The sequence below is a fragment of the Ischnura elegans genome, chromosome 4, assembly GCF_921293095.1.
Source record: "Ischnura elegans chromosome 4, ioIscEleg1.1, whole genome shotgun sequence".
Lineage (NCBI taxonomy): Eukaryota > Metazoa > Arthropoda > Insecta > Odonata > Coenagrionidae > Ischnura > Ischnura elegans.
The window spans coordinates 34796837-34822239 of record NC_060249.1 but is presented as its reverse complement, the minus strand read 5'-3'; the positions used below and the strand labels follow the sequence as shown (position 1 = coordinate 34822239).

Below are 25403 nucleotides of genomic sequence, written 5' to 3'. Positions count from 1 at the left end.
CCATTAACTTCATGGTGTTTTAAAATATTAGGAATTCTTAGTTATTCAAAGCTTATTTTAACCATTTATTAAAAGTTAGTGTTTCGAGTTGACGCTTAACATCTTGAAAGACTCACTCTGCCTAACACATTAGTCTACTCCTTGCGCAATACGCCAAGGGGACCACGGCTGACCGTCCTATCCGACAGACTGAGTGTTGCGCTTGATGTGCCCTTGGCGCTGAAGCAGGGATCAGGCAGCTTCTAAAAAATCTCTGCCGCCCCTGGGAATTTGAACATGGGCTAACTGGATGGGAATCCTGAACTCTAGAAACCATGCCTTGGATCAATTTGCGTAGCCAAGGGAGGGTCTGGACCCCCACCCCCGAAATATAAAAATAAAATTACTTTCCTTCATAAAAGAAAACAAAATACTGAAAAATCATGAATTTACAAAATATTTCTTTAACAAATGAAGTTATTTCGATTATGAAAAGTGTTAAAATTATTTTTAAACCCATTACTTAGGACCCTGTTTTTCAAAAGTTTTCTTCCCTGGTTTTGGACCCCTCCCCGAGCGAAATTCCTAGCTACGCCACTGCTTGTATCTCGGAAGGGTCCTGGTTAGATCTCATGGACGAATGATTATTTCCCAGTGGAGGTCCCGCTCCTCTACGTGTATTTGGGGGAATAATCCGCTCTCTGCGTTGTTTCTGGAATCGGTTACGAATAGATGGAAGGGAAAGGATGATTACCCCAAAACGACGCTGGAACAGCCCTGGGGATCCAGGCTGCGGTTCACCCAACTGCGCAGTTCCCTTGCAATCGCATCGGATCGGCAGTAATAAATCTCCCGATCGGTTCGTGAGCTTCGCCCCCGCGACCATGCGGCCTTCGGCGGAAGGGATCCATCGCATTCTCACGTCTTGGATTCGCACGAGAGAAAAACAAACACAAAAGGAGGTGCGTTCACCCGCGAGAATTTTAATGCGCCATCGGAGCCACAGAAATTATACGTCCGAAACGAAATGGAGAACAATGAGGGATCGTTTGGGCTGCATACCCAATGTACAGATCGCCATTGTTACTCGGAATAGGTGTGAGGTTTTAAGTTGCAGCCACACATTTCTTCTCGCACTTACTTATCCCTGTATGTTATTTCTTTAGATTGGTGCCAATTGCTGGTGGAGGATAAAGGCAAATTTTTACTGATGCCCCTGAATTTCATGCATGTGCGACATCATTTTTATTTTGCAGAATTTTAGTTTTTACCGGTATATACTTTGAATGAAAATTTCTAGGGTTTCCCGGATATAGTATTAGGCATTTCTCCCAACGTTTCAACGGCTGAGTCTGCCATCGTCTTCAGAGGTAAGATTAATCGTAGAGATTCTACCCCTTTCTATAGACGATGGCAGACTCAGACGTTGAAACGTTGGGAGAGATTATGCAATATTTTTATTTTATTTATCTTCAACGCTCGAAAAACGTAGTTAAGTCCCTATCAACGGAAGAATTTAACAAATAACAACGTAGGATAATCGAATCTACCCATGCCTTGTGTTGGGGCAATCTACCAAGCTGGCACTCGAACCTGCGAGCTTCTATTTGGCAGGCGAGGACTTGACCCACCCGCCAGCGAGGAAAGAATTTCTTTCAGAAGTGAATTGAGTTTCGACCAGGATTCAATCATTATCATGTTTGATTATTTTAGTCTGAATGCCATTATTCTCCTCTTTCTTCTGAGAATTAACGCAGGCCATTCTATCCGAACCGTCCTTCGACTTTAAGTGATCTGCCAATGGCAATTCAAAATCAGTTTATGCATAGTGGACTAATTGTTATTCAAGAAGGTTTAAAAATCATTTTATTCATTTTGATGTTACTTTATAATAAAATTTATTCAAATAACCAGTGTTAAAACTAATCGTGCCAAGGAAAAAATAATTATATGTATCTGTTTTGTAACGCAATTTCCATAGAATAGTTAGAATTCTGAGTTTTCGAGTAATTTGATATTTATGTGGAAGAAAATTCATTCGCAATGCCTTTTCCAATTACAAGACTTTAGTTGACAGTAAAGCTAGGGAAAAATTAGAAGCGTTTTCATAAAGATTTTTGATAAATTGTCAGTTTCATGTTTTTTATTTGATACACTTTTATTCCTGGAAGACCACATTATCATATGAACACTGTTAATAAAAAGGATAAGTATGGTGTTAGACCTTACAGCTGTGGATTTTTTTCTATAAATCGGAGGAATAAGAAAAGAGAGGTGCTGAAATTCTGTTACAGCCGACAATCGGGTAAAGCCTGATGTCGTTGAATGCTTGGCTGACTGCATTCAAAGACTCCGAAGACGACCACGAATATGACATTCTGTTCGTTAACACTGAAGACAAAAAACACTCTAATGGTCCCCGCACCGTACCACAAAACTGAGAATGTAATGTGAAGCATAAAATTCAATAGAGATACTGCTTGCAGTTTATCACGCGCAATGAAGGGTGTAATGGGGACTAATTGTAATCATAGATGGCCCGCACATTGGTAATTGATTTGGTTGGATGGTCATTACTAATATTTACAAGAAGCCAACTATCGGCGATAAAAAATAAGCAATGACGAATCGTTTTCATTTGCGCATCACGTAATACGAAGTTGTGCTGCTTACAGTGTATTACTTTTCCTAATGATTTATGGTAAATCCCTTTTAGTTGAATGCCAATAAAACCGCGCTAAAGGATAAGCCTGATTTTAAATGCGAACGAGCTTAAGTACCTACTGTCGAGTAAATTTTCTATATTAATAGAAACGAGAATTAAAACTGAAACGAGAAAATTGTTGCAATAAAAATAATTATTTATACTGGTATCCTGCTTCTGTACTCCTTCTCAAGGTCGCAATAATTATGTTCTTCCATTTTATTGGCAAATGGTTATTTATCGAGTGTGAAAACGGTCTTCTCGATCTTCCCTGATCTATCCAATTGCCTTCATTTTCAATCTCAATGCGGATGAATTACGAAACTTGATGTGAGCGCTCAACTTCTCGAAGGAGCAAGTGCTGTGTCATCGGTTCCCTTACACCCGTAATCACGCGAATTCTCCGCACTCGTATTACACTGATAAATTAGCCTCTGGCGAACACCAAGGAGGCCATTTATCTGAGTCAAACAAAGCTTAACTCTCTGCTCCTAATTCTCGTGAAACGTGGATTTCATCGATTTCGTGAAACCTCGTCTAGTTAAGTAATGCCCCGAGAGATTGTGAACTTGATAGGCTTATAATTGATGCTTGATAAGAGTGGAAAATCTATCCTAAATAATCAGATGCACTGGTTTTGTAAGGAATTCAAATAATCGAAATACCTTGGAAGCTACTCAATATAACTGCAAAAAGTAATGGTGTAAATAGTCTTCCTTGTGGTGAAATGGAACAAATGGCTATTCAGAATACCAATGATCTTTGTAAAAGTTGTCGAAAAATTCATAGTTATTGACGAATCGCCAGCTAATTTTTTCTCATATTCTTAAGATTATTAGATGCTGTCTTAAATTTATGTTACAGTAATGACAGAAATATAATGCATTCTTTAGTCCCAAATTATGCATGATATACAAATAGTGGATTGCAGATTGACCAATATACTGATAATATAATTTTTTATGTGCAGTTTATGCCACTTTTAACATAGAGTTCATTTTATTAATAGCAATGCTGACAAATGTAGACAAGCCATCGCGACGGCTTGTCATACATTTTACATCTACGACGCGTCGTATCAACAACATTGTTAGGGATTATGGTAACTGATCAGTAATTCGTGCTTCGAAATGAGGAAGGAGTATTTTTTGTAATTTAAATGGAAGACGTTAGTGGATAATATAAATTTTTACTTAATTAAAAATTAAAAGCGAACATTGATTTTTATCGAATGTTAATGGTTTGATATCTAATTATATTTAACCCTAGAAGTGCACACTTCTTTTTTCAATCATTAAGTGCACACTGGGGTCCAGCGGACCCCAGAACTTTAATATTTTTTAATTTCAACCCCCTGATATTTTTTGACTATTGATATGGTAAATATCAATAATAGAAGTGTTTCTTACACAAATATGTAAAAATAAGTTATATAAACATATTAAAATGGAAGTAAAACAATATTTTTCATTCTGAAGACATAAAAATTCTTTAAGAAAGTCACCAATCCTACTTTTATTTACTCTTACGAATGTTTTAGATGTACAGACAAATAGTTTTAGCAGCTTAAGTACTACATTGTGTAGTTCATGTAAAAAAATGTTTCATCTTTTTTCTTTCCATAAAACGTATTAATTTTAACAATTGAAAACAACAAAATTTTCCTGTGTATTTTTATTTAATTTTTTTTCACAAATTTCATTAGGACTTCCTATTGCTCCAAAATGTACATTACATTTATTTATTTTACAGGTAAAATATAAATTTTTAGAAATAAATGCTTTGTTGTTAATTTCTCACTCCAGTACAGGTAGTACACAGATAACTTCGGTGCTCGTCACACATCATAGCGCGGCACGATGAGCATATAATTCTTGTTTTTCTGTCTCTATTCCTTGGGCATAAGCTGCATCGTATTTTGCTTTGAAGGATTTCAGGTTTATCAATTGCTGATATTTCAACTTTTAAAGTTTCCGCAATGGTATTCCTGATTGAAGAACGCAGGTTTTTTTTCAAAATCCGTTGATGCAAATGAGGTTTGATGAGTGACAAAGCCAAGTTTTTCAAAAATTTTCTCTGGTTTATTTTTTCATTACTATCAATATGAGAGTAAAGAACCATTGCGTTTATACCAGCTTGGTCTAGCATGCCATACAAAATCTGCATTGGCCATCGAAGGGTTTTTCTGGCTGTTGTATATTCCTGACACAGTTGATCAAATGTGTCTGTTCCTCCTTTAGTGGCATTATACATGCAAATAATCTCGGGCTTTCCATTGTCTTCATATATTTATACATTCATATTTCCATAGCTCCATCCAAATGAAAAGATGACAACAAAAGCACTAGTTTATTTCTTTTCAGTGTGAAAGACAGCAGGGTCATGTCAGGGTCAAAGGCAAATCGTGAAGATTGAACAACAGCACTTCTTGTAAAATCCACTGGAATTTGACGCTTGTTTTTACGAATGGTGCCCACCATCGTTATTGAATAATCTTTTATCATCTTCTTTACAAGCTCAACAGAAGTGAACCAATTGTCGCACGTAATATTTCTATTCGTGCCATGAATTGGTGTTGACAATGTCTGTACATAATATGTCGGAACAGTTTCATCTGGATTGGTAACTACTTTTCCTATGTAAGGATAGGCATATACCATGTAAAACGTTTTTGCATCATTCATCATTACAATTTTTATGTCATACTTATCTGGCATTCCTTTCATATATGGCAATGAGGATTGTAATATTTCTTGCAATTATCTACAAACCCTTCTCAAATTTCACGAATTGGTGCAAATTTATCGATCGTTCTGCGCTGCATTCTCGTGTTTTTACCATCAAAACGCAAGGTTGACAGCAAAAACAGGAATCGGTGAAGAGACATGGTGCATTGATGCAACGTAGATCCAAACTCAGTTTACCACAGTGCATACAAATTTGTGTTGCACGTCTTCTGCACCCCAGAAAAATATAGAAGTTCAAAAAAAGCTTCAATCTCCTCAACATCTACATCACCGTGGTACGATTGAGGAATTGTGACATTTTGACGCTGCCATTGTATTTCCTCATTTGTGTGCGTCATTATTTTATTTCGTAAAGCGCTATCCAACAGTAATTCCCAAGCTTGCCGGGGAGTTTTGACGTTGCGCGCTGCTCCTTTTGATCCAGGCAGATCCGAAACCAAATTTCTCTCTCTCTTTCGATCTCCAAATGATTTCAAACGTCAATGTTTGATGAATAGTTTACTATTATGAGTAATATATGTTCAAAAATATTGCTCTACAATCCATTCCATTGAAGTTTGTTCGTGTATCTTTCACTCCGAAATTCTTAAATTATTTGCAAAAGAGGAAACCAAGATATTTCACAAAAAAAGTTGATGCCGTCAAAAATCCCAAAGTGATGAAAAATGATAAATGGCATTTTAATTACTTTAAACGTATAAACACGATTATAACAAATGTATCTGCAGCAAAAAAGGCAATAAACAAATGTGTTAATTTCTTTTCGCAATTTCAAAAAAATTTCATGAAGTGCACACTGGGGTCCAATGGACCCCAGACCATTTTCAATATTAAATTATAAAGCAATAAGCGCGTTGAAAAAATCACCACACACTAGAAACTTTTACTAAGATATAAAAGGTAATTTACATTGGTATGAGCTTTCAATATTTTGTGCATTACAAAAGTTACAGCAAAGAAAAAAACTCCTGGGGTCCACCGGACCCCAGTGTGCCCTTCTAGGGTTAATATACCTAATATATCACTGCTCCAATTGTGTTTTATATGCTCAAATCAGTGGCGTAATGAGGAGTATGGTTTTGGGGAGGATAAGGATGTAGTTTGGAGGATCGATCCCCCAGACAACGGGGGATCGGGGGAAAATTTTTGAAAAATGAAATTCATGGAAATGCATTTGACATCATTTGACACCCTTAAAATTTGGGTTTCATTCGTAATTACGCGGGAAATAATCACAACAGGGTAAAAATTAGTATACTATAAAATGCATCCCTGAGGATTTGGTGGTGATCCTCTTATCCTTATCCCCTTATCCATAGTTACGCCACTGACTCTAATTATATCTTTGTCCCTCTTACAGTTGTCCTGCCTGACGCCCATCATCGGTGGTTCTGACCCAGAGGTATTTTTCACCGGGCTGGTATCGCTGGTTTGCCTTATTCTAACCGGCTAATTGGTGAGTGACTCTACTAGTTTCTTCCAGTGTTCCGCAATGCTTACTTTCCAATACTCTTTTGACGCGTTAGAAGCATTGATTAGTATTCACTTTTACTGAAATTTGACATGCAATGATAGTCAATTTCCTCATCTGTTGTGAATCATGCGTTAAATGCAGGAGACGAATCTGATTGCCAAAACTGTGGCAGTGACAAACTTTCCAGGTTGATGGAAGAAATCTATCTTCCGATCTTGCCGCTGGCGAAACGTATAAACGAGCCAGGAGAAAGTGAATGGCGTGTACCGAAAGCCACTTTCTCAGCTGGAATACGCGGATGCGATCCCTAAAGCAGTAAAGCTGTGGAAAGATTTAAAAGTGCTTCAAAAATCTTCTCGAAGGGTATTCACGAAGACGTATCCGGTTCACGAAGCCAGAAGTGATCTTGAGAAGTTCACGGGGTGGTGGGTTTACCCCGTGCACTCACGCCCTGCGAGGGTCGCGGAAAGATATGAGAATATGAAAGTATTCGATGGAAGGCTATCGCAGCTTGACTTGATAAACGGTCGATTTGTGGGAAAAATGAGCCCTAGCATGTCTCGGGTTGGGGTCGGCCCGGATCGCGTCGTTTTATTTCATATGGGATGATTCCTTTTTGGTGCACCCCCCCTGATTTTTCCCCAAGCACTCTCATGGAATTCGTACAGGATCTCTCTAACTTTGTGTGCATGAGCCCTCGCCTCCGATGCATTCCATGTCCCAAGTGGTGAGGAATGAGGCTGCTGTTTTCGAGATCTCACTACTTTAAGATGTGCGTTGCATCTCAAGGGGACAGAATTTTCATGGGGTCGTCTCTGAAAAATAATAGGACATGGAACGCATTGGGTAAACGCAAGTATTAATATTTGAACATAAAACGATAAATCTATTTGTTAGAAAGAACTGATGTTAATTACTGTTGCTCGCAAGGAATCCAAATTTTTGGGTTGTATGAAGAATCTGTAAAAGAAAAATTTACCAAAAATCCAAATATTTTTACCTTTTTACGGTCATTTACATGTGTGTATTATGTAGTTATTCTTATATGCAATTGTCTTCGATAAGTGTAGCCTAGTAATCTAGGGGGTCGGTGGACACACTATCAAAGTTGAATAACAAATGAATAAGTAGCTCTGCGCGAGGGGGGGAAGAAAATTTTGAATTTGGGAAATACGACCTTATTATTTGGGGAGATGAGTACTGTTGCTTGCATTCAACCCATCAGGGGAAATTATTTAAAAATAAGAATAGAAAGCATCTTTGGGATTAAGATACTCAAATATGTCAATCATTCATTCTAAATATCTAGGGTAAATATCTGAGGATGCTTCACCGCAAACTTTAAGTATTCATCTTGAATTACGCATGTCATTAATACCCGTGTTAGAGTTCGAGCACGAGTCATTACGGTTGCCATATAACAGCGCCTCCGTAACTTGATTTTGCGGCCGGAAAAAGAAGTTCTCAAGACAATCCCTTCCGCAGAGAAAACTTAATATAGCCGGGGAAAAACCACAGATTATGGAAATAAAAATTTTAATAAAAGAGACCGATGTATCCTCTCGAGTCTGACAAGGACGACATAAAAGGAGAAAAAGAAGCAGACATCGCAACTCATGAGCACTTACGGGAAGAGGGATGATCTTGCGAGATGCGTGGGCGAGGAGGGTTCGACGCGTTAATTACCCCTTGTCAGAGACTCGAGCGTGTGGATGTCCCAGATCATTCTCTGCAGGGAAGGATCGCGGAGACTAAGTGAATCCCTTGCAGAGGATGAGCGCTTCTTCGGAGAAGGGCAGGCAAGGACGACGGGGTCAACGGGGTCAGATCGCAGTTTCTAAAACGCGGAAAATATATACACAGCATTAAACCTTAAAAACCAAATTCCCCACTCGTTATACATGACGAAATTTCCTCCTTGATTTATGGGCGGAAAAAAATCAGGTTTTATACTGTGGGAGTCTAATTACCAACCATTAGAGCGATCACGATTTTTGCCAAAGCCTCGGAGTTTGGAAATTTATCTGGTGCTTCCTTCACAATATGGATTAATGTGTCTACCTTTATAAATCATTTTTGTCGGAAAATTGGTTATTTAGTGTGTTGTGAACTTCGGAAGAGCATATGTGAGCGGGTTTGTGTCCTCTAAAGCTGGTAGGTATTAGATTACGTATGCTTGGCCGAAACTAATTTTAAAGGGAATACCTTCTCTTTCACTGGGCTTGCTATCGCTCTTTCTTTATACTAACTTTACCATTCATTCTCATGTTTTCGCTCATTAGCTACCCTGAAAGGTTGATGGGCCTTTGATTAATCGACAAAAAACGTGGTAGAAACAGTAATTTTGAGAACGTTACTTCTAATAAATGAGCTCATCATCATTTAATTATAAATAAAATATCTATTAAGGTGGTGGAAAATTGAAATTAATAGTATGCTCAATATAAAAATAATAAATACAAAGAATCGAAACGCATTTTATAAGAAAAATCGTTAAAGATTCAGTAAGTAACGCTTTAATATCATTTTAACTCGCTTAAAAACTTATGAAAAAAATATGTCTCAATCTCTAATTATTTCAATCACTCTCCACGGCGACTAAGACTTGGAAAACAAAGAATCTCGCTGCGACTTAATACTCATTATGAAATTAAAGTCTAATGTAATGCGGGATGATATAACAACCAGCGCGAGGGTAGGTTTAGAAAAAAAATGATACTCGAAGAGGAGAGGGATGGGGGAAGACTCTTCGACCGACGTCACGGCGCCGTGAGTAGAGGTCACTGTGGACGTTACGTAAGGATAAAATGCGGGGAAGGTGAGCGTCAAACTGAGAGGAAACGGATCAAGATCGCGTCGGAATGATCCCATCTTAATGGGCGAGGAGAAGTGGTATTACGTGTCGCTCGTTTGCTCGTGACGTGCGACGCAGTCTCGCCTGACAGGGCTAATGGCGGGAAAGATGACCAGCACCGCGACCGGACGAATGAGATTTCACGGTGATTAATAATAATCTCAAGTAAACCCTGAGGAACGTGGAGTGTAAAATCACGTGAGAGGTGTCAGGGTGACCCGACATTTCTTAACAATCGTCCGGTTATCATCAATTCTTGTAATATAAATTATTCCTAGACCTAGGACTCTGATGCGTCTCCGTGTATCCCATTACATTCTCTGTGATATTCATGTGCAGACCCCTGAAAAACCTCGGAAAACCTTCCTTTTCCAGATGAATGGTTCTGGTAAACAAATCCCTCTTCGGTGGCTCCACCTACTTCTGTGTACATAATACCCTGCGAGCCACCATTATGGTGTTTGGCAGGGGGTGATCAATCACCAGCGTGAAACGTGCAATAGGTATCCCATATGCACACCACAAGGACATAAAAATGTTACGCATACTAATAACCTAGTTGGCGTCTTCATGTTGGCTGGCGTTTCGTGGATAGTTTGGTATTTGGAGATAGAAAAGTCAGCTTAGGTCATTTGCGCCATCAGGCAAGGCTAGGAAAGGAAGGAAAGTTAGGTAGGGTGTCGAGAAACCCAGCTTCCCTGCATTAGCCTGCTCTCAACGAAAGCCTTCGGGGGAACCATCCGTCGCACGCAGTGCTGTACTGTAAGTGCCTTGCAAAAATCACTCGAGTGGAGTTCTTTGATCGCTATCAATCTTTCAGGTTTTCGCCGCGTTGATTATCATAGGTAGACGGCAGTATCGCCGGGATTCCACCAGGCGCCTTCAAGACGAAGGCAAACAACGCGGAGAAACCCCGAAACATGGAGAGATCAACGAATCAATAACGCCATGGAAGTCTAAGTGACAGCACTCGAGCACGGATTTGGCAGTCTCTGTAAAATCTCTGCCACCCGAGTCCAGTGCGACGTCAAATCTAGCCACCACACGAACTCGAACATCCCTGGTGATTCCTTTTTGAATCCTTCTCCAGCATCGTCTGGTATGGCGTCTTAGATTATGAAAATATGTAGCGAAATGTCGGGAAACAACAATCCCGTGGAAAATCCAAGAAGGATTCGTCTATCATATCTTGCAGGGCTGGAACACTTAGGTCATGGAAACGGGTAGGGGATATGATCAAGTTATCCCTCTTTGAAAGCTCAAACTAGAAATGTTAAAGCTAAATGACTTGGTATTTTTCCACTCTTATTTAATTAAGCTTCGCGATCGTTTTAATCATTCTAGCATTATTATCACTGAGGATGAGGCAATTACTGGAGTCATGAGCGAATAACGTAGGAATACGATCGCGAAGTAGTAGAGTTGGAGCGGTTTAAATAAAGAAAATGCGAGGAATAATCAAGCAAGCTTAATGAAGTGCCTGCCTTGTATCTATTAGAAAATTACTTCGTATTTCGTAGCTAAAATAAGCGGAATATTTTTTATTTTTTCCTACTGCATGGAATGGTTACCAATTTGAATATCGGGGAAATTGCAAGCTTAAACTTCAGCCCCCTGCAGCATTTCCCTATTGCTGGGGTCACCCTTAGGATATTACTGCCGTACAAGCAATGTCTTTTAAGTATAGAGGGTCTCCAGTTGGAAATGATGGAGCTTTTGGATGTTGAGATCAGTGATCGACAGGAATCATGAAGTAAAGTGATCTTTGATAATAAAATCAGTGAACGATTAATTATTGAAAATTTAACGAATTAAAGAACTTAAATACTAACAAATAAAAATCTCACCTTTTTTTTATCAGTATTTAATACAACTAGAAGGAAATCTAAACTACGTGAAACATACAATTTACTTCTGTCTTTAATTTCATGCTATAATTTTCTCCCTTTCACCTCACCAGTTTTGAGGATATCGTAGCTGTTTGTGGAAAAGCGATTGCTTTTGTCCTTTGTTCCGGGATTTGACGCTATATTTTATATATCTTTAATTTATATGGGCACACTTCCCTCAGTGGAAGCTAATGCGTATTAATGGGTAATTTTAAGATTTCTAATTTGATCTTAAAGAAATATCACTTGATATAATCCTGTGTACTAACATTCATTCATGCAATATTTCTAAAATATCCCTGGGAACAAATTAATGAAAGCAGTTTCGTTATATGCAAAATGAACTGTTAACAGAAAAACCTGTATATCATCGCCTTTAGTTCAAATAACGATCAGTGAAATCTTAAAACTATACCCTAGTAATTAAACATTTTCGGTATCTGTAGGGAAATAGGAATCTCTAAAATATAATGCGGTGTTTCCTAGCGATGTAATGGGATGAATAATTAGTTCTTCAATTTTAAAATTTATCTAAAATAATCTAAAAGAGTGGGCAATTCATTGATTGGATTATTCATTTGTCATGCCCTTGTATATAACACTGATGTAATCATGAGATCAATTCCCACAAACTTAAAAAAAAGGTCGTAAGGACATGTATGCTCTGAGGAACGAATATACCACGACGCAGAGGTAAACTGGCTTACTAGAGGTGGCTGGGTAATACAAAAACGATATAAGCTCTCTAGAGTCGATAAAATTTGTGACTGAAGCGAAGAATGTCTGTTTCCTAATTAGATTTTAAGGACTGCGTTGTTGAAGTGAGCCTGGAATACAGAAAAATATTGCCATCTAGTATTCCTAGTGTGTTTCTTATCGGAAGATGATAGGTGACTAAGGATCTAATTCTTTCTCGGTATATTAACTAGATATTTCTTTCGCGTTTTCAATTCAGTGATTTGTTACGAATACTGAACATTCCCATGAAAACCAAGAACTATCCAGTAATCGGAACTTCGGTAACAATCGAAAATATCACTTGATTGAAAAGTCATGAGACATTTATTCAAATGTATGCCTTTAATATAATGATCGTTTCTATCTTTACTGCGAGACGATGCTATTATGTTCGATTTTGCTGGATTACGTATTGTTTTCCTTGTATTGTACTTTATTGGAAAAATAATGGATTCTATGCCATCTTCTATGCGTAAGTAAGTGAAATGGAAATTTAAGAAATGCCCTCATGAAGCAGATGCGCTTAACTCATCATTCAAACTTCCAACTAAGGAAGCGCCTTTGTCTCCATGATGTTTTTGAATAGTTCAAAAAAAGTCAACGCGCTGCTATCTGCAGAGCTAATGAGGCGTGCCTCAACATCAAAACCCATTCACTCATCTTCCGAAAGGAATAGTGATGTTGTCGAATTGACCCCGGAAGCTAAGAGATAAAAGCGTCTTATCAACTGTCGTCTGCCACATGTGGGGAGGACAGAAAATTAATCGCTATGAGTCGCTTGGAACGGTTTTTGGCTTGTTTTCTGCCGTTTGATTGATGGTGATATTTTTTCAGGGATTACGAGATACACATGATTATTATACTGTTCACCGTTTTAGTTTTGTTTGTCCTCTTCACTCCGCCGAGGAAGGTATCCATGGCAGCGTTTTGTGCGGAGCTGATATAAAATGCTTCGTGAGAGTCGAGGCATATTTAGCCGTGGGAACGCCTCAAAGGTTACGCCTCATGGATATGCATCAGAAAACTTGCGCACCTGTGCCGATGCGACTTATATTTAAACTTGAAAGTTAAAAGTAGACTTAGTAAAGGTAATTTCTGAAGCCTTTAATTTCCGAAGTTGTTAATACGCCTTCGAATTGCAATTTTCTTGTCGGATACCATTAATTATCCAGTTTGTCAGTTTATTGGAGCGTGTGTGATATTTTTAACGTTGGTTTCATAAATTGATGTAAAATTTATGGATATTCCTCAAGCAGCTGATTTTTAACGTAGTTTTCGGAATAGGCCGGCTATCTCTCTATTGTAGTTTGCAATTTATATAAATAACGTCATTAGTAAAGTTTCCTACCAACAGCTTCAGTTTCTGCGGAAATTTTTCACCGTAGGGTCAGGCAGAAAGGGGAAACAGTTTTTTTTAGGGAATACTAACAGAGAAGGTAGAATAGTCGCTCGAAATACTGCAGAAGTTTGTTTTCCGTGTGATTGCATAAGTACAGGATGGGAATTGCTTGAAAATTCTGTTAGTGACAATCGAAAAGCGGTGAAGCTCTTTCCTCAAAGGGTTATTGCAAATTTGATTTGTGAATGGAAGCATTGAATATGAAGTTGTAAAAGTTTTATGTGGACAATTGAGTTGCAATGTTAGCATCTTGAATTCCTTAACTTAACAACAGAATATTTGCTTAGCATTGAATTCTAAGAAATCTTACCATTCAATTGATTACAATTGAATGGTGAAATGAAACAGCCATATCCCTCAATGATTAAAAATTTAACTCTAACTTCGTTGTAATAAGTATAAGGAAAAAAACATAAAATTATAATACGAGGGAGATCAAATTCCCTTATGCGCGCCAATACATCAAGCTGAGTTCATCTATTGACCACGTAGTTAGATTTGTTTGCACACGATTGCTCTAAAAACTGGAGTTGCTCTTTAATACTGATTTTCATAAAATTTTATTATTTCCTTATCGCATATCAAGGAGCACTATATTCCCGGAAAATTTTTTATTGGCGTTTTTGCTAGAGTATATTTATGGAAAAGCATAGAGTTAACTTTAACGCTATAGTTATACTTTCAATTTTGAAGAAATACAGTTGAAATTTACCTATGCGTGAAGCAAGTCGGTGTCATTTTTTTCGGAAAGAAGTAGGGAATCAAAGCCAGATTAAAATTATTTGCCCTACCATTTACATGAAAGCTGAAAATTAGTTTTTTTCTAGATAAGGTTGAAAATAATTTTGCATAAGCTAGCTAAATTACTATGAATGAACAGTGGCTTAGCCAGGGGGAGGGTCCGGGGGATCCGGACATCACACAAAATATAAAAACACAATTATTTTCCTTCATAAAAGAGAACAAAATATTTAAAAATCATGAATTTTCATACTATTTCTGTAGAAAATGACGATTTTTCTATTATGAAAAGTGTTAAAATTAGTTGAAAACCCATTTCTTAGTACCCTGTTTTTCCAAACTTTCCCCCCTGTTTTTGGTACCCCCCGAACGAAGTTCCGTCTTCGCCACGTGCATGAACATTCGTATTTCCTTTGAAATGGAGTTTGGATACTTTCTATCAATTCTTGGAATCTTTTGCGACGCATTCAAGAGTATACCCCTGCAGCACAAGCTTAAAATATCAAAAATTCAGCGCGAAATCTTCTGGACGGAATAAAAGTTTCCACGATTGAAATATAAACACAGGAAATGGTTTCTCGAAAATCGACTGTCTCTCTAAGGGTGGAAAAATTTAATGAGGGAACGAAGCCTAAAGTGGAGAACACGTCTATTTTTTCTCCGAATGAGCCTGTGGTCGTAAAAAAAAGGAGTACTTGGGCGATGCGAAGCAATCATCGATGCCATTTTCCTTTGCGAACTTTCCTCCCTCCCAACGTCGTGACTTCCTGTGAGAGATAGGTGCATGCTCACTTGGAGCAGACCCGAGGGCCGTGACATGAAACTTGACCTAATGGCCACAACCGTGAATCTCGCACACGCATACACTCTCTCGCAGCGGTGAGATTGCACTTTCTGATGAGTGAGGCGCAAGGCCGCATAATGCGCTGCGAATCCATCGGTAAAGAGTCGCTCTGATAGGAAAGTGAAAAAGCACTTCAAAAATCCCCAAAACTTTGGCGCGAATTACTAATATTTACTCAAGGTGCAATGGTATTTGGAAGAGGCGACGGACAGCTGAGGTCATTTGCGCCATGAGGGTAGGGTATGGAAGGAAGGGTGGAGAGAAACCCGGCGTCGGCATTAGCCTGCTCTTAACGAAAGGCGCCAGGGGGACCACGGCTTAACGTCCATTCCGACGAACGGAGTGTTACGCTTGAAATGTCCTCCACACAACACTCAAGCAGGGATTGGGCAGTCTCTGAAAATTCTCTGCCACTGTCGGGATTTGAACCCGAGCCCGCCGGGTGGGAAGCCAACACTGTAGCCACCACACCAACTCGATCCCCCTCAAGGTGTTATGTGCCGTTAAGCAGTTATATGGGGGAAGCGACCGACAGCTTAGATCATATGCGCCTCAGGGAAGGGTTAATCCATATTCTTTAAATCACCCAAATCACTTTTATACATATTTTTATATACGTTAGATTTCAGCTTCATTTTAGATGATCATTTGTTGTTTGTTTTAGTTGCTTTTTGATCCTTTAGTGTTTTGGTTAAGTTGGCGCTTTGGTGACAGGGATAAAAACGAGGAATGTTGTAAAGAAATACCATGGTGTGAAGTAATATTTAACTTTTTATAATCGCTTTGATACATTAGGGCATGAATGAATAAATGAAAGCTTATTAATGTTCCGGTTTCCCCACAAGAGCAAATAAAGACACACAACAATCTATGTTCAAAAAGGAAACATAAAAATGCACCTGAAATAATTCTGTTTGTAACAAAAGGCTAAAAAATGCACCAAAGCAGAAATTACTCCAAGTAAACAATGAGAAAATGTAGAAACGAACAAAAGAGGAAGATAAAAATCAGAAAAAAATCCAGATAACTTGTGATAGAACACCATAAGAATAAATATAATTTAACGTCGTTAGTCCTTGCTGAGGTAATAATTACAGCTCTTATTTGAAAATTGATATAATGGAAACTTTTTTAAAGGATGGGGAAGTAAGGGCGGAAAGAAAATCGCTTGTGATGAACTCTTATCTGGTTCTACTACGGCTGTGTGACTTTATGCTACCGGCGTTTTGGGTAGCGCATCGTTACCCATCTTCAAGACAAATACCACGAATCTATATTTACCGCGGGTTTTGTGCGGACGCTGGTGATGGGGCCTGGGCTGGACTGGGTTGACCATTGAGTTTAAGCTGCTGACCATTTGCTTCACTCCGTCCATTCTTTTGTAGGATTATATTCCATGAGCTATTGATGGCATAACCCGAATCATGGCTTTTGTTCCTCCTCTGCAGTCTTATTTCTATTAGTAAATCGCTATTTCTAAAATTACTCATTTTCGTGACACATTAATTGTAGAAAACTTTAGTTTTAATCTTGAGATGTTCAGGATATATAGAGTAGAATATTTTTAGCATTTTCCTTCATCTTGAATTTGAAAATTTTACCGCAACACTGCCTTAGGCGTGAAATGCTTTCGTTTTGTCTACTGATAATTATTGACTTGGATTTCTCTGCATACTCTGGAAATTACAAAGCGATAGATAGAGTTTGAAATGAGTATAATGTTACGAAAAAGGCAAAACACGACCGTTGGAGCAGGTATGATATGTCCTCTTAACGAAAAGCACCAGGAAGATAACGGCTGAACGTATGATGGAATGGACGAGAGTCCTACTTGAAATAACCTCCACAAAAAATTCAAGCCAGGACATAACAGTATGTTCATTATATTTTACATCAATCATTTTCCTCTTTAACTCAATTATTTTGGGTAAATTCGTTTGCGAATAATTCGTTGATTATTCCGGAAGACCGTGAAATTTTTAATGCCTAATGTCGGCATACACGTCATTGTGCAGTCTGCTGACATGCTATATTTGTTCTAACTCTCTTCTTCTTCTTTCTTCTTCTTTCCTTCTTCTTCTTTCTTCTTTCCTTGAGGTATCAAATCTACTGTGTCAGTGACTTCCTGCCTCTCGAAATCTAAAATCTGCCTCTATAACATTGGAACCCGGTAGTGGTTTCGTTGTTTACTTGAAAAAGCAGCTTTTGGTATTCAGCTCCACAATTCTTTCCTGTTTCGCGGAAATCGCATCGGCATTCTACGATAAATCGTCTCGACTAACCTTCGGGCATCGAATGCACCAAAGCTGTTTCTGGTTCATGCATTTATATATTAGGAGGCTTTGCTATCGTCCGGTATTTTCAGATGCGGAAAAAATAACAGTGAATGAACCTTTTGTAGAGGACATTCCGGTGATAATACCTTGTTATATTCCGCGACGTGACTGCCTAAATGACCGTGAGCTTCACCCACATTCAAAAGTACATCATGCACAATCTACGACGGCTCTTGCGTGATTAATGCCATCATTGGCTTTCAGAGGCACCGGAGTCGAAGTCGTCATCGATGGAAAAATCCGATACATTTCCTTTCTTTTCGGAGTTTGGGTCGATTTCTTTAATTCGTGTTCTTCAAAGACGCCAAATTTTATTGTCCAACGCTGGATACTCTATGTATGTACTCTAGTATATGCATGGCCATATACATGGTCGTATATATTACCAGCACAGGTACTCGATTACCTTCACTAATATTAGAAGAGGCGTTATTTACTCAACACACGTTGAATCCATCGAGGTAATCGATTGATCACGGATAACTGAAAAATACATATCAGTTCGGGATATAGGGTATATTGTTAATTTTTGTTCCAAACTATCCAAAAATGATGGGAATCGACCAAACAAGCAGTTTTTAAGAGGCTTTTTGTGGTCATGTAACTTTAGCCGTTGATGAGGAAAAATTCAGACTCTGCAGTACCCTATAATGGAATCCTTTATCTTCCTAAATAATAATATTAGTAATAAAAGTGTTGATTTTGCTGGTAAAAAAGTTCGAAGTATATTATTAGCATTAATTATTTTGAGTAATTATTATTTGAGTAATTAATTATTTTGAGTGATGCCACTAGCGATGAAAGTAATAAATATTGAATTCTACAAAAGATAATCTTCAATCCACGACCTTCGTTGATGAATATTATGTTGTTATACCATTGTCACGGATATTTATTTTTTGTGAAATTTTATTATTTCTTGAAACAAGATGAAAATACTGGCGGAAATACGTTAATGACATAATTTTTCAGGTGGAAATAAGTTCCCGCTGTGGAGTTTCGATCGAAAAGTCGACCTCAGACAATGTCTCGAGCGAAATATAAATAGCGTTCGTCAGATGTGGGCGTTCTGGTATGACGGATGGGACAAGGTTTTGATCTCCTGTGTCTGCAGAAGGACGGCGACTGGATGGAGGTGTTGGGCGAGGCAGGTGACGATGAGGGACGCTAACAATGAGATTGTCTGCGCGTAATTTTTTCGCTCGGCCTCGCGAGGTAAGCTGGTGGCGGATTCCGAGGCTCACATGAGTTTCAATTTGCGAGGTTCGGGAGGAGGAAACATCTATTCGACCTCGGTCCTAAACGCAATTGTCTTCCTTACAGCTTTCAGTCGTAGGTGCCCTCGCGGCGCGTAGGAGAGGAATTTAGGTTAATCGCGCAAAAATATTTAAATACCATTACCTTAATTATATAAAATTTTATCTACCAATTTTTCTTTTGCATTAATCCATTTACGCCAACCACAGCCACATGGCTACACACTACCATTCCGAGTGCGTGAATCTCTTGATGAAAACCTACGCTTTATTATGTTTTCAAATTGTTTATCTTAATGTATAACTAATAATAATTGCTGCTTAACCAGATGCTACATATGGAGTAAATTTCTCCATGGAAGCGAGCCTTGGACGTTGGCAGTAGCTGAGAAGTCAAGAGTGAAATCATTCGAAATGTGGTGATACCGAAGAATGATGAAGATAAAATGGATTGACCGTGTAAGTAACAAGGAATCGCCAAGAAGAGTGGGAGAAAAGAGAAGGCTTCTAAAAACCTCAAGGAGAAGACGGGACAACTTAGTTGCCCACATGATGAGGCATGATGGCCTGATGAAAACAATCGTTGAAGAACAGTGGAAGGGAAGAAGGGCAAGGGACGGCCGCGAATGAGTTATATAGGTCAGGTTATTAAGGATGTAAAAGAGAAGAAATACGTCGCAATGAAAAGGCTAGTGGATAGGAGAGAGTAATGAAGAGCTGCGTCAAACCAATCTTAGGATGTTTGACTAATGATGATGATGATGAATGTTTTGTCTATATAATCCGTCCATTAGTTTATTTTTGAAGTTGGTATTAATTACCCGTCTTGCATAAAGAGACTTGAAGAATGCAAATGAGAATTACATTATGGACGTGTGTACCTACTCGAAAATCTTCCTGCCTAAAGTATGCGAATTTCTACTTGATGGCTTCCGATAATTACTTTAAGGGAATTAACCTAACTTTATTTACTCTTTTTATGAGTGCTAATTTTTCCTACCACTTCGTAGGTGAGATTTACGGAGGTGTCAATTTCACCTGGAAATCCTCCTGCCTGAAGCATGCGAATTATTGCCTGATCGCTTCTGATACTTAAAATGAGAGAATTAATGAAGCCTAATTCATTCTCTGTGCAAGCGAAGAGGAAATTTGAACTGTCTATTTTAAGTTAGGAAAAATAACAAACTTTTCTATGAACAACTTAACCTTTAATAGTCGACTGGTTTCGATACACTATATCGTATTCAATCCTAACCAAATACAGAAATGATACACTCTAACGAAACTGGTCGACGATTAAAGGTTAAGTTGTAAAAAGCAAAGTTTATTATCTTTCCTAACGTAAAATGGAATTCTACAAGATTATGGTCTCAGAATTTCAGTGTAGGAGTCTCTTATCTTACCACTACGGCTGTGATATTTCCGGAGGTGTCGTTTCACCTGGCAATCTTCCTCCGTGAAAGACGCGGATTCCTACTTGATCGCCCGTTTCCGGAGCACTCGATAATTATTATCCGTCGGGATGTCTCTCTCCTGGACTTGTGAGATTTGCGTCCCATGGAGCACTTTCGCTATCGGAGTGTTTCAAAACACTGTGTCACGATATGCCGTCCGTCGTGAGGTCCGTCTTTGGAATTCCTCCCTCGCGCGCATATGGGCACCGCTTTAAGAAGCCTCGAAAGGAAAGTCGCCGTGCGCACGTGGTCGCTAGCAGTCGGATGAGGTGTCCGACGCGGGGATATATTTTCGTATGACTCTGCACTTTTCCAGTTTTGAATTGTCATATCAACAGGTACCATAATTACCTGCCATTATGCAGCGTGGGTGCGATTCCTGCACTGAAAACAGGTTTGACTCAACCAAAGCCACGCTATGGTATTTGGTTATCGCAAGTGCTCGTGGAAAAAAGTTGTTGACCGGGCACAGAGGCCCTTGATATCAATTTGTGAAGAAAAACATTGTCCTCGTTGAAGGAATCTTAATGAAAATTATGATTTTATATTTCCGTCGAATATTAATACAGAAAAATTTCTTGGGTCTTCCACCGCCTAAAATGCCTATCCCGTTAGAAAAATCGAGAAGATTTCTTCTCGTGTTCTTTCCTTGTTACTATTGATAATTCATTTACTTGGTGAAATATTCCAGGCGCAAGTTTAATTTGTACCTCCTACTCTTAACGGATAACAATGTTTGTTTCTACTTAAGCGATTAGTAGCACAAAATATTTGCCCTTCTTCACTTATGTCATTTGATTATATCTCCCTTAAAAATGTGCGTTCAATGTATTTACACCGGCAGGTTTTGGACAGATGTGCTATTAATAAAACAAAATTTACTGCATTTTTCTCTGAAGACCCATTTTTGTATTTATTTAAAATTATACGAGAATATTATTTCTTACCAATTTTATCCTTTGTGTTGTGGAATAATTGTATATTATTCGGCCACATTACCAGTAAAGCAGCATTTTGCCAATCGGTTCATTTATTAGGTTATACGCGAATGCTTATAATGCATGCTAAATTCGTGGTTATAATCAGAAAATTTTATTTTCTCAAGTGCGTAGTTTGACTTGAGGCTGGAGTATGCGGACGCGTATCCATGAATAGTTCGTCGAAGAGCACGTGAGAAACTTGACAATTTCTCACGCGCTCTCGAACCGTGGAGATATTTTGACTTACGGAGAAGAATTCTAGCATGGAGGTTTTGTCTCTGGAAGAGAAGAAAAACTTGAGAGAAATAATTATAAGAAATCCATCAAACGCAATAGGTTTTCGCATCCCGTAAGAGAGATGACCTGAACTGTAAAGCTATTTCTTCGTTCCATGAACAATTGTGGATTGACTAATTGGAGTGAGTTAAAAATTAAGATATTTGAAAGGAAAAAAGAGTAATTGATACGGCTTTAGTGCAAATTATTTTATGTTATTACTTGACTCCTTTTTTATCGATCTCAGGAAAATTTTACCGTCGGACAGAAAATGGCTGACTAGATATCCGTGACGCGTTACCGCGTTTTGAACCATTTATTACCGAACCAAAGCTCTGTGAAGAATAAAGGCCACCATAACGTACAATACAGACGAGTTAAGGAATTCAGAAAAAATACATAAAGATATAAGTGAAAACACATTGCATGAATCAAAAGAGAAATACACAAGAATTTTGACATCAATGGGTTATTACGTTTACCCATTAAATGATGTCAAAATTCTTGTGTTTTCCTTTCTCATTTAAAAAATTAAATTGTTGTAAAAAAAACTGTTTTTAACGTTTATTTTTGTATCAATATTGTATATTATTTTATTTTGTTGTACTTCCATTTTTTTTCATTCCATAGCCCTGAGGAAGGTTTTAAAATAAACCGAAAAGTTGGCAAAACACTCTTTGCATTATTTGACCTATACTCCAGGAACTTTTGATCATGATAAAATATTGAAAACAAATGATAGTTTCCACACTAATTAATATCTCCACTACCTGAAGCGTTTTTGAAAATGACATACTTAGTGAGTCGAAAGCATGGTCGGCAGTGGAGTTATAAAGTGTGCAAATTACCATTTGTTTTTTGAAATTTCTCATGAGATTTGCCGTGAAACTCAATGGTATATCAGGAAGCGTCACTTGGGCGATTGCAGTGATTAATAATTGCTGTGATTCAATCGACTTCTTTCATTTTTTCTTCTCACTATTTTAGATAAAGGGTAAGTTAGTGGACGACACAAGTCAATTTTTCTTCTAATAATTACAACTCCGCATCTCAATTACGGTAAAAAAATCGAGATTACCAAGTAGCGATAAAAGAGTAAAATCAGCGAGTTAAAAATGCTTGAATTCCCTAAAAATGAAAGGGATCGCGTGGAAAATTTAACTTACAAAACTAATTTGACGTGCTATCTTCACACTAACGTTATTCCAGGTTGAAGCGCAAAGCCTTTCAAAACTTCTAAATGAGCAAAAGTCATAGCCCGTAAATTTTTCAGAACACTGTATTGATGTGTCATCCATTCTCATAAAATTCGCATGTGCAAGGAAGTCACTATTGATCTCAGTAGTTGACGCGATTCCATTGGCTTTACGAAGACTTCCGCGAGCTCTGGAGGATCAAAGGAACCGAACCAGCCGACTACAATGACTGTCGCAGCTCGAGTTAACGGCCCTGGAAACGCTGACAGTAGCATATTCGATCGCTTTGATAAACTGTAATCAATCCCTGTAAAAAGAACTTCCCGACAGCTTGACAATGACTGAATAGAAGACCCTGAAATTCTATGAGAACCAATGCCTGCTGAAAAGGTCGGCTTTTGCATTCAATCCGCGGATACACAATAAATATCAACCCCTTGGGAGTGAAGAAAACGGACAAATGAAACAGCATTCTCCGACCATCACAAACTTCGCGGATAAAAAAGGTCAGGCGCCCCGCCGTCACGTTTGTGTACGCAGAGTCCTGATCGCAGGAGGGAAGGTGGTTGAAACCCATTGCATGAACGCTGGGAGCAAGCATATACCCGTCGGCATGCGACGACCTTGAGGGAGTGCGTTATGTATGGGATAAGTGGGACGTTTGATTTTTATGCATGGGTGTCAATCACGCTCGCGGTAGAAAGGTGATCGAGGTGGTGCGGGGGAATCCGCGAGATGTTACGAGGCGCACTGGCGCCGCCCGCGCCGAAACTACCGCCCTGACGATTGAGGGATGAGGTCCGCGTGCATCTCATTGATGGGAGACGATTATTTATCATAATCTCGGGGAACGAGTGAGATTAATCTGTAATAAAGACCCTGCGATAGCGGTCCAAATCGCAGAGTCTTTGTTACTGCTGAATTAAAGCTTTGTACACGGATCGATTAGTATTTCAGCAAATGAGCATCATATAAAAAGCCATTACTTAAATAAAATGCTAAATTTTAGCTTTACGGAAATTATGCCATCCAACCAGACAAGGAAAGAAAATCGATGATCTACTTAAAAATTACTTTTTGTTTATTCCTTTCATGTGGGACTTTTCTTTCACTTGTAAGTGGGAAGTGAAATAAAATTAGAGCAGGGATGGGAAGTGAAACGGAACGAAAATGTTTCGTTCCGACCCGGAGCCAAACGAAAATACGAGGCCTGGGTTTAGTTTTGTTCCCGCACGAAATTAAAATAACCAAGGAGTTTAGTTTCGACCCGGGACGAAACTTAACTCCCGGGAGAGAAACTAAATTAATCGAAAATCGAAATAAGTTAAGTTTCGATCCCAGAACTTGAGTGGAGGGGGATAAGAGGGAATATTTTCGATGTTTAAGTGTAGAGAGGTTGAAACATTGAACTTAAAAATCGAATGGCCAGTTCACCGTGATTCTGCTCTTTGTGGTCAAATATGAGTGCCGCACGCATCTAATAGCAGTAAGCCGAACCTCTACTTCATTCAACCACACTTCGTACTCGGTGTTTGGGTCGAAACTATACTGTTCGAAGGTAAAGCACGTGGTCCCTTCGGTGCGAGACATTATCTGTGTTTCGTTTCGTCGCGTAGGTTTAGTTTAGTTTCGTCCCGAAGTAGTTTTGACTCCGATTTCGTTCCGACCACTAATTTCGCTCCCCGAGTCAAAATCCATTCATTTCGTTTCTACATTTCGCTCCCGGGAACGAAACTATTGAAATTTTACTGGTTTTGACTTTCGTTTCGTTTCACTTGCCATCCCGGCTATTGAGGAGAGTAGATCTCAATCTTACGCTAATATTTGTGTGGTTTTCACTCATCCAGTGTCGGCCATTTCATTTTCCGTGGGCCAATTTGCAATCCGAGGATTTTATCCGTGGCGCCCGGGATTTGAATCCAGGACCCTTCTATCAGCGACTATGCTACCCACTAGGCTACCTCGCTTCTGAATAAAAAAGTTCATTCAAAAACTGATTTGAAAAACTTATATTTCCATTCGACATCTTGAAAATTTCCGGGAACACTTAAGTATAAAAATTTTACCTCCGACAAAAGTCTGAAGACTGAGTTTTCTTACTGGGGGTACTGGAAAACGTAGATAAGTTTCTACCCTATATTTTTAAAATTTACAAGGTGATATTGTAAATTTAAGAGAAATAATTCGTTAATAAATTCAAGCGGCCTCGCGCTAAGTCTTCGTCACCAATTCCGATTATTTTTTCCCTACTAATCTCCTTTGTTGAAAAACGTAGTATTTTTTCACCCCTCTTTCCTCCGATATGTAGTCTCTATAAATGAAACATTAAAATCAAAATATATTACTCTAATATTAGGTAATTTATGAATAAGCTTACTTTTAGGGGTAGGTTGAAAGGTACGTCGGTGCGATTTTAGCGAGTAAGAAACGTAACAGGCACATTATAACGACTAAGTTACATTGGGTAGATCCTCGTCCTCCTCTCCTTACCAGCCTTAATTTTTTTATTAGATCCACTTCACTCCTAAGTTGGTAA

General features: G+C 38.6%; 1 protein-coding gene and 1 long non-coding RNA gene across 2 annotated transcripts in view; one reads left to right on the top strand and one right to left on the bottom strand.

Moving 5' to 3' along the window:
• Positions 1-6881, top strand: part of LOC124157258 — a 34167-nt gene extending 27286 nt beyond the window's left edge. The window contains exon 3 of the long non-coding RNA XR_006864559.1: positions 6791-6881. This is a non-coding gene — a long non-coding RNA (uncharacterized LOC124157258). The remainder of the gene's footprint in view (positions 1-6790) is intronic.
• The window catches only part of LOC124157257 (facilitated trehalose transporter Tret1-like), a 125768-nt gene that overhangs the window by 30620 nt on the left and 69745 nt on the right, over positions 1-25403 (bottom strand). The gene's annotated exons all lie outside the window — the stretch shown is intronic.